This window comes from Staurois parvus, unplaced genomic scaffold (assembly GCF_062004578.1).
Source record: "Staurois parvus isolate SC_StPar_1 unplaced genomic scaffold, SC_StPar_1.0 ptg000048l, whole genome shotgun sequence".
In the NCBI taxonomy this organism is placed as follows: domain Eukaryota; kingdom Metazoa; phylum Chordata; class Amphibia; order Anura; family Ranidae; genus Staurois; species Staurois parvus.
The window spans coordinates 6,664,527-6,674,891 of NW_028317844.1; positions in this window are offsets into that span (position 1 = coordinate 6,664,527).

Sequence of the window (10,365 nt, forward strand, 5' to 3'; positions counted from 1 at the left end):
CATTAGTTTCGATACTGGCAACTGTCTTATGCCTTTGGTAGCCAATTCTCTCACTCGCCTCTAATCCTTTCCTTCTCAGATCTAGAACATGTTCTTAGATCTGATGGCCAACAAAGCCTACCTCTGCACTATTCAAAAAATCTGTGTAAGATTACCCTTATGGATATGCCCTCTCTCTAGCAGAGGTGGCTTTGCTGACATTCCAGATCTAGATGGTGATGGTTGGTCTGACATTGGGACTTTCTGTTTAAGCAATTGGTTTTTCTGAGACAGGCTCATCCAGTTTAAAATAATCCACAGAGCTTTTTTCACCCCCTACCAAGTTAATAAAATGGACCACAATGCATCCCAAAGCTTTTAGAGGTGCTCTTATTCTCCTGGAAATTTCATACATATCTTCTGATGCTGCCATTGCAAAATTCTGGGGGTCGGTCCTTCAAATCATCCATTCAGTCTCTGGTGTTATTCCCTCCTTTCCACAAGTTCATTTACTAGGCCTTGTGGAAGAATGGGCCTCAACAATAGCGGACCAGACTCTGCCAGGACTTCTCCTATTCTACGCCTGGAAGTCTATCACTCTTATCTGCAAAAAGCTTGCCCTGCCCATAGTGGTGTATTGGAAACAGCTGGTGAACACCACTCTTCATTTATACAAGGACACCTACTGTGATAGAGGCTGTCCCAAAAAAATTGATGAAGTATGGTCGAAATGGCTTAATAATGATTCTACAGCTCTGATGTTGGACACTCCCTGAACAGTGCTTTCTGTTTCTTTTAGATCTAGCATCCATTATTTATTGTTAGGCAAGTTGCAGATTTTGGCACCTCTTACGTTATGCAGTGAGTCGTAGGCTGTGTGAGTGTATACTTTGGGTGTAGCATGAGACACACGCGTACACACATACACACTGTTTATGTTTTAGTTTTAGATCTTTTTTCTGTGTTTTACTTGTTTTTTGGCTAAGCCCCTGCATGGGCTGTGTTGTGTTACCTAAAGACTCAATACACAGAATTAACAAAAAAAGTGCTCCAATGCTCAGGTAATATCCCCACATGCATAGATTCCTACCAAAACATTAAGATCTAAACTCTAGACCTAGGAGATCAATTTGCACTTACTCCCAATTACCAGGCTCATTAAATCACAAAATTCCACCAAAAATGTAAAAAAATATAAAAATGCCATAAAATATACTTAAATAACAATGTAATACTTATAATAATTTATTAATATTAAATGTATTATTATAAATATTATTTATTCTGTGTATCTGATGTCCCAGTTCAGCCTCCTTTCCTGATGTAGCCTGTTTAGGGGAAACTCATTGGGCGGAACTGTTCTGTGATGTCATTACGCACACTGGTGGGTCCATGATGGTGCTTTGGATTGTAAATATAGAGAACACTTAAAGTTTTGCAAAGTACTCCTTGAAACAAATTGGCAAAAAAATTAAATTTAAAATAAATGTAAAAGAGTGTGCCAATATCACCCACTTATGAAAAAACTCAAATATTCTACAACCCATGCTGTTACAAAGAAAAACTCAAAGATGTTCATTTGGTCTGCACCCTTTGGCTCATTTGCATGAAGGCAATGCTTTTACATTGTTAACATCTCTTCCAAAAAAAAAACTTTAGCTTTATAGGATGTTCTTCATCCAACTTTTCTATTGGAATCACATTTTGTTCCTCCCTTTCTTTGGTTAGGTGTTTTTCACTAGCAATAGGGACCTGTTCTGCCTTGGTCACAAATACCTTATCACTTTATTCTCTGCAAGAGCTGCTGGATTGCTGCACTTTAGATAGACTGTACAGACTAAAGGTTCATTCTCACAAGCAAACAGGTTACACAGCCACTGGTGTATATTTTTTTTCAGCTTTATTAAAATGTCACAAAGTGAAATTTTATTCATCCTTACTCAGTGTTGTATTGCAACATGCACCACAGGAAAGAGTACAGCAGATCCTACTTTTTCCAGTGCACACCATTACATCACAGTGGTATGAACTGATCAAATGGGACATTAGGCATATTGCCTTGTTTATGTGTAAGGACTGCATTGGGCAGGGCTGCCCAGGACAGCTTAATGCACATGGCGTGAACAGACCCTAAAAGTTGTAGTTAGCTAAACAAATACATTTTTAATTTTTCTAATGAGCAATACCTTCTTGGCTGTGTTTCTGTTCATATTATGATACATTTTCCCATATACAGTATTTTAAAATTAAATAGTTCAATAAGTTATTAATATGCTTCTTGCAGAACCACTCTGATTTTAAATGAATCCCCATCCCTAATTAAAGTACATTCTCGTGCAATTATGCTGTTGGTCCTGGTGACATTTGTCAATGGGACAGAAAGTAATGGAGTGTCTAAAATGTTTGTCACAGGAACTGGAGGTGAAGGCTAAGCATGTTCTCGTGTTACTTGTCTAGGAGGGGATATCCCTTTACTTTGGAGAGAATTCTTCTTACTTCTTGCTGAGTTTCAGGAAGAAAGGAAAATCTCACAGAAGAACATGCCAAGGGTCCAAACCATACCCTACTATATTCAAAAATGAAAAACAAACGTTTACTTTTCATACACTTTAAGGGCCCTTTCATACTGGACTAAAACACACCTTTCCAGCATGATAAAAAGCTCATGAAAATTATTCCCCTTTAAATCCTATGTACAGTAACTGTTCACATTGCTGTGCTGAATTTGTTCTGCATTTTAAAAAGCCCTGCATGCTCCATTTTTGGTGTGCTTGTCAAAAGAGCAGCAAAAATTCACCTCCCAAAAATTTCTATAGGAAATTCACCTAAAACGAATCAAAAACACACCCGCGGTGCATTTTTGATAAATTTTTTTGAGTCACGTGTCCGAGTTTCACAGGTGCATGCTGGGAGACAGGAATTCAGAAAATGCGTTAAAAAAGCAATATGCATTTTTGAAAAATGCATACCATGTTTTTAGGAGAACCAATATGAAAGACTCATCAGTACCTAATCCCAGTGGACAGGCTAATATAGGAGGAAACGTCTCTATTTAGCTAAAAAAAACACATTTCCAAGCTCTCAATTACCCCCTCAATTCCTAGTCTAGAGTTAGACGTAACGCTATAATTCCCTTTATGAACAATATGTGCATAAAGGAACACCTGCCAAGCTCTCTAAGGTTTGGAGTACATGGCTAAGCAAATATAGGTTTTTACTGTCAACTTAATTTCCATGACCATTCAGTCATATTTTGCCAATTACCATATGTAATTTGCACTTGTAGTTCTCTTTCTTCCTTTTTTTTAAACAAAACCATTGTCAGTTCACCTGCTGATTGTGTACTTTTTTCTCCATGGCTACCTAACATCATTAGATACCATCTGGATGCATGTTAACAAACACCAAATGTAAAAATATATACTGTATATCATCATATTAAGAACACAGCAATCAATCAAAACCAAACGTACAATGTACATCTGAATGTAGTTTTTCTTGAGCAATGTAGACAGTTCTTATTAAAGACAAGTTGATAAGTTAGATCTATAACGTCAATTTTATGGTGTGGTTTTAATTGGTTGTAAGCTTTTTCTTATCTTATGTTATCTTTTGTAAATGTAATAACTCAGTTTTATGTGACTCAGTTCTGGGTTATACCAGTGTGATTGCTCATGCGATTTGAGTCACACAGAATTGCATGACAATAGAAATCACATTGTTTTCAATAGTGTCAATTCACATCAATGCAGCTCAGCAAGGAGCAAGTTTTGCAAAGGTTCCTGCACTACTTTGGTGCAATTCCAGTGTGATTTTGATGCCACAGACTACAATGGAAATGCACAGAAATCACATGTATATGCTATTCTAATGTGATTTTCAAAGCAATTTAATTTTTTTAACCCTCAAGTCACCTCCCAGGCAAATATTTGGTCCCTCAAAAGTGGTAGTAGCAGTAGCAGCAATCCAAGGCATAACATTGCATCAAAAATATACAAGGGGAAAATAGTATTAAAATCGTAAACAACTCTCACTACACAATCGCACCTGAAATTGCATCAAAATCATATCACACCAGTGTGAACCAGGCCTAAGGGTTAATTGCGTACTAGAAAAAAAAACTTTGGAATGGTTTGCATTATTCACTCATTCAGAAAACTGACATCCCAGGACACCATATTAAAATGTGTAAAAAGAAAAATGGAAAAAGGACTTTAGGCTGCATTCACACTTGAGTGTTTTGTAGCTTGAAGCTCAAAGCTCCAAAAATGCTCAAACTTAAAAAAATCAATTGTTCTCTATGGTGCCTGTTCATGTAATAAGGTGTGAACAGGCACTATAGAGAACAATTGATTTTTTAAGTTTGAGCTTTTCTGGAGCTTTGAGCTTCAAGCTACAATATGCTCAAATGTGAATGCAGTCTTAAGGTGCCAAGCATAGCTCCAAAAAGTAAATACACAACATTAAAATTCAAAAATGTTTTATTACATCATTATTCATTAAAATATTATATACCAGTACAAACAGAATCAAATCAGTTGTGTAAATATCCCTGGAAAAGCTCTAATTCTGCTAGGCTACAACTAACAATAAATTTATTTATACAAGTACACATTGTTACAATAGAATTGTAGAATAAGCATAGAGAACCAAAGTGCAGGAAAGAAGTCACAGGTCTCAAAGCATTTCAGTTTGATTGCTTCATCAAGAAACCCTAATGCTCCAAGAAATAAATCACAGTTATATATATATATATATATAATTATATAAAAATATATGAACAAACAATATCTATGGAGTCTTAACACATATCAGTTGCGTACTCACAATCAGAAGACCATGGCCTTATTTGTATCTATTTCCAAACAGGGAGTAACAAAGGTTGCCGTAGATAGGAGGAAACAGAATAGGGTATGAACAGCAACACAAAGCCCCTTTTTGAGTGGCTTGCGCCCTAATGGATTGCAAACAAAAATTCTTATTTTAATCATGCATACAAATAAAATAAAAGGTGCATCCAGAAAGTGAAGGGGTAAGAGCTAGAATGCAGGCTAGTTTGGGGAATGGGAGCCTATTACATACAATAGCTTAGTGGATAAAACGCCCACACATTCCTAAGGAATGGGTCCACTTGTATGAATGATGAATGAATGAAAAATAAAAAATAAAAATTTGTATTGCATCCTGTAGGTAGACCCCAAAAGGGTGAGTCCAGAAATCCCCCACAGCCCATTAAAAAAATATTAATAAAAAGAATAGTATTAAAATGTCTAACAGTACAACAGGCCCAAAGACAAATAGATGCCCATATAGTCAATGAAGAGGCTCCATAGTACTAACATTATAATAAATTATAATAAATTAAAAGGTGTACTCATCTGCCGGTGTAATGGTTGTACACATTAGGCACATGAAAGCTGTAGGCAACATCCATCTTGTTCAGGTCTCATATTGTTCATGTCTCGCAAAGCCTGGTTATTTTACCCCCTCCCTCCTTCAATCCATGGAATTCATAGCCTTTACTTTTAACACACTTCAGAAGAGCCTGTTATCTCAACTTAGGGACAGCAGACACCAGCACACAGGCCTTCGCCAAAGCTGTAAACAGCTAATTGAAGTCCTGGCAAGATGTCTGTTAGTTTCTGTTGACCATAAAAAATCTTCAGATTAACACTTCCCTCTGACCTTTTGTAAAACTATGACAAAATCCTTTAGTTCTGATACTCATGGTTTGTAGGGCAATTAAAGCACTAGGAGCACATAGCGTGCCATAAAATGTCTACCCAGAAAGCAGTCAGTCTCTGAGAACTCTGCCCAGTTCACAACTTAACAAAATCCACACACAATTCATAAAATCAAACAGATGAATAAATGAATGAAAAATAAAAAATAAAACAGGAAAAAGATACATTGATATTAAGTATATATTTGAATGGGGAATATCATACCAAACAAATCAAGGTCATACATGACTAAGCTAGCACATATGAAAGAGGAGATAGCAGTCTCCTACCTCCTGGGTGACATGCCCATCCGAAATACTGTGTTTGATATCTCCGGACATTAAATGTAATGCTGAAGGATAATCTATCAGTCTTCAGAATGCAACCTGTACATAGTGTGATAGGGAGGGCCACGATATAGTCATAAATGTGGTGACCTCCCAGCCACCACCCCTTAAACCGGATGATTGGTCAAATGGTCTCTGTCAACACCCCTTTGATACCACAGAAAAAGGAAATATCAGGACCTTTTGACAGCTCTCATTTACCATCAACAAAAAAATGTCTGTCAAGTTATGAGAGCCGATAACACCTTGCTTATTGACTGAACTCTACTAAAACCAAGAACTTTGCACGTATTCTTCATTTTCAACTCTTTTTTAAATCTCTGGTGCTTTATTGCCTCTTTGTTTCCTAACACCCCTTTTTCTGGAAATATTTTATTTGCACCATTTTGACCTTTTTTCTGCTACCTTTTTTCTTTTTTGACCTGTGTTCTTACTAATATTGTGAAGGATGGATAGGCCCAAAGCTATCTGGTGGCCATTTGTCACGAATTGGTGAGAAGGGCAGGGGTCGGGCATTGCATTTGTCATGGCTGGTCCTACAACAAAACGCCACAGGCACATCCCAGAGCTGCTCAGTCCCTGCTTGTTTACCTCTCTCTCTCTCTTTATATATATATATATGCACACAAAAGATGGCCGCCATTTTTGGGCTCCTCCCCATGCCCGCTACCCCAACTTCCTTTTTTGCTTTTTCTTAATGAAAAAAAAATGACAAGTTAGGTATTTTTTTCCAAAGTGTTTTTTTATATTTCATCCTGATGGCAGCTTAGTTTCTCCTTTTAAATGCTTATTAGTCTGCATCCTACATTTGCCTGGTTTCAAATTTGTAGTAATTGCAGCACCTCACTGTATCCTTTGAAAAAAATAAATAGATAAAAAAACAAACACCCAGAACACTGAAAACCCTCACCCAATGTGCACTGTATCCCCTGACAAATATTATAATAAAAAATAAACAAAAATTAAAATAAATATGAAATTAGAAAATACAAACTAGCAAGTAAAAACAAAAAAAGGAAACGGTGGCTGTGAATCTCCCACTTTGTTGCCACCTAGGCCAGGAACGTATCCTTAGATAATCAGGTTGCAGCACAAAGCCTGGACAAAGTGAGGCGCAGACTCCTGGATGTGGGGTAGTTGTATTGTAATATTATTTTTGCAGTTCCTGGTGGCCCCTTTTAGAAAGTACACTGGCTGCAGGGAAAGATGGAAGCTCCTGCACAAACCGTGAAAGTTTTGACCAGTGGTTTGGATTTTTCATGTCAGGTATAGCAGGTTATTGGATATCAAGGGCAATTAAACTTGTATGTACTGTCTTTTGCTATTCAAGACCAGAATACAAGTGATTGTTTAAATGCTAACTTGGTGTGATGACCTATACAGTATTTGACTTTTATAGTGACATGCCCCCTTGAAACCTTCCCCATTGCCTCCTCTTCATCTCTGCCAGCACCCCAACCATCTTCCTTCTTGTATTCTAGTGATGGGCTTTATGTTTGACTCAAACATTGGCCGTTCGTGTGCTCGCTTTACACTCGAACGGTAAGGGCATTCGGCAGGCTCTTCGACTCACAATGCAGTGCGCCCTGACAGTGCATTTTGATTGGCCAAAGCAATACACCTGACCACAGCTGACTTTGGCCAATCACAGTGCATGATAACGTCACAAGGGGCGGGGGTAATTTTCGATTGCAGAATGTGTACAGAAAAACTGATGTCTCTGCACACTGGTGTGAACGAGGTCTAAAATAATCCTCTTTCCACTGTATGGCATTTCTTTCTTAAATTTTTGCTTTGTTAAATGCCCCCTGTGGTAATGCCCAGCTCTCCCTGTTTTTTTTTTTTTTTTTTTAAGAGAGTGCCTATTAGCTTTGAATTTGTTCCTAATTATGTGCCTGGGAGAGGAATAAACAGGAACGCCACTTGAGAATGATAGAAGAACTGTGATGATGAGAAATAACAGAGTAGAGAATGATTAAATAAAGTAATAATTTATTTCCATAAACTACCCCAGTAAATACAGTACAGCACCAACCAGTAAGTGACCACTAAGCATTTTAAATTATAATTCCACTATCCAGTTGAACTGACTGCAGTGATGTGTCCTCCATACATAATAAAAATATATAAATAGAATAAAGGCTTTAGAACATAATGCCATCTTAATGAGACTGTTATATTTACATATTAGGGTTATACATGCCCTTAACTGAGACAACAAAAACTTAAGAACAGAATGCAGTCTTTTCTGCAATAAAATACAACTACCTGCCTATTTGTCATGTGAATCGAGCTGCACATGTGCAGCTCAGTTTACATTTCTGTCATGGTCTCCATGTGCTGGGATGAGTTACATAATCCCTCACTGGCCAATAAAGATGGCTAAAACCAGTACCTGGAAGGAGCCAGGGGGAAGATGCCAGTACTGTTGATGGACTCCTCATAGATTTTGGATAGTTAGAAAGGAGGTAAGTATGATGAGTTTAGTTGTATTTTAAACTGCAGAATACTTATTGGTCTAATGCCCGAGAGGTCTGTCACTGGAGCCAGTATCTTCTTACTGGCTTCTTTTTAGCGCCTGTCTTCAGCCACCTTGATTGGCTGGCACGGGATGATGTAACTGCATACACAGGGGGTCAATCATCATGGCACACAAGCACAGTGCTGGAATGTACATTCTAAGGAGGACTGTAAGCAGGCAGGTAGGTTTATTTTATTGCAGAAGAGACATTGCACATTTTTTCTGCAATAAACAGTCTTCCTTCTTGCAGTTTTAAAAAAATTAACTTTAGGCCTCGTTCACACCATGGTGCACCGACATCAGTTTTTCTGCCCGCGTTCTGCAAGGGCACAAAAAAAATCAGTTGTTCTCTATGTGCCCTGTTCACACCACAACACTGGTATCACATGTGAATTTTTTTCTGCAATGTGTATAAAACTCATTAAAGATTGCATGAAAACTGATGTAAACTGATGTCTCTGCAAGTGAAATCTGTGTGTCAGTTTTTCTACATGCATGGTATGATAGAGTCCTTAGTTTTAATGTGATAGATAACACAAAGTGGCACATAATTGTGAAGTGGAAGTAAAATGATTACTGTTTTTTTTTTCAAAATGTTTTACAAATGAATATGTGAAAAGTGTGGCATGCATTTGTATTCAGCCCCCCTGAGTCAATACTTTGTAGAACCACCTTTCCCTGCAATTACAGCTGCAAGTCTTTTTTTGTATGTCTCTACCAGCTTTGCACATCTAGAGAGTGACATTTTTGCCCATTCTTCTTTGCAAAATAGCTCAAGCTCTGTCAGATTGGATGGACAGCGTCTGGGAACAGCAGTTTTAAAGTCTTGCCACAGATTCTCAATTGGAATTAGGTCTGGACTTTGACTGGGCCATTCTAACACATGAATATGCTTTGATTTAAACCATTCCATTGTAGCTCTGGCTGTATGTTTAGGGTCATTGTCCTGCTGGAAGATGAACCTCTGCCCCAGTCTCAAGTCTTTTGCAGACTCTAACAGGTTTTCTTATATGATTACCCTGCATTTGGCTCCATCCATCTTCCCATCTACTCTGACCAGCTTCCCTGCCCCCCCTGAAGAAAAGCATCCCCACAACATGATGCTGCCACCACCATGTTTCACGGTGGGGATGGTGTATTCAGGGTGATGTGCAGTGTTAGTTTTCTTCCACACATAGCGTTTTGCTTTTAGGCCAAAAAGTTCAATTTTGGTCTCATCTGACCAGAACACCTTCTTCCACATATTTGCTGTGTCCCCCAAATGGCTTCTCGCAAACTGCAAATGGGACTTCTTATAGCTTTCTTTCAACAATAGCTTTCTTCTTGCCATTCCTCCATAAAGGCCAGATTTGTGGAGGGCATGACTAATAGTTGTCCAGTGGACAGATTCTCCCACCTGAGCTGTGGATCTCTGCAGATCCTCCAGAGTTAAGATGGGCCTCTTGGGTGCTTCTCTGATTAAAGCTCTCCTTGCCCAGACTGTCAGTTTAGGTGGACGGCCAAGTCTTGATAGGTTTGCAGTTGTGCCATACTCTTTCCATTTTCTGATGATGGATTGAACAGTGCTCCATGAGATGTTCAAAGCTTGGGATATTTTTTTATAACCTTTTTTTTATAACCCTGCTTTAAACTTCTCCACAACTTTATCCCTGACCTTTCTGGTGTGTTCCTTCACCTTCATATTGCTGTTTGTTCACTAATTTAAACTGAGATTAAATTATGCACAGGTGGACTCTATTTACTACTTAGGTGACTTCTGAAGGCAATTGGTTCCACTAGATTTTAGTTAGGAGTA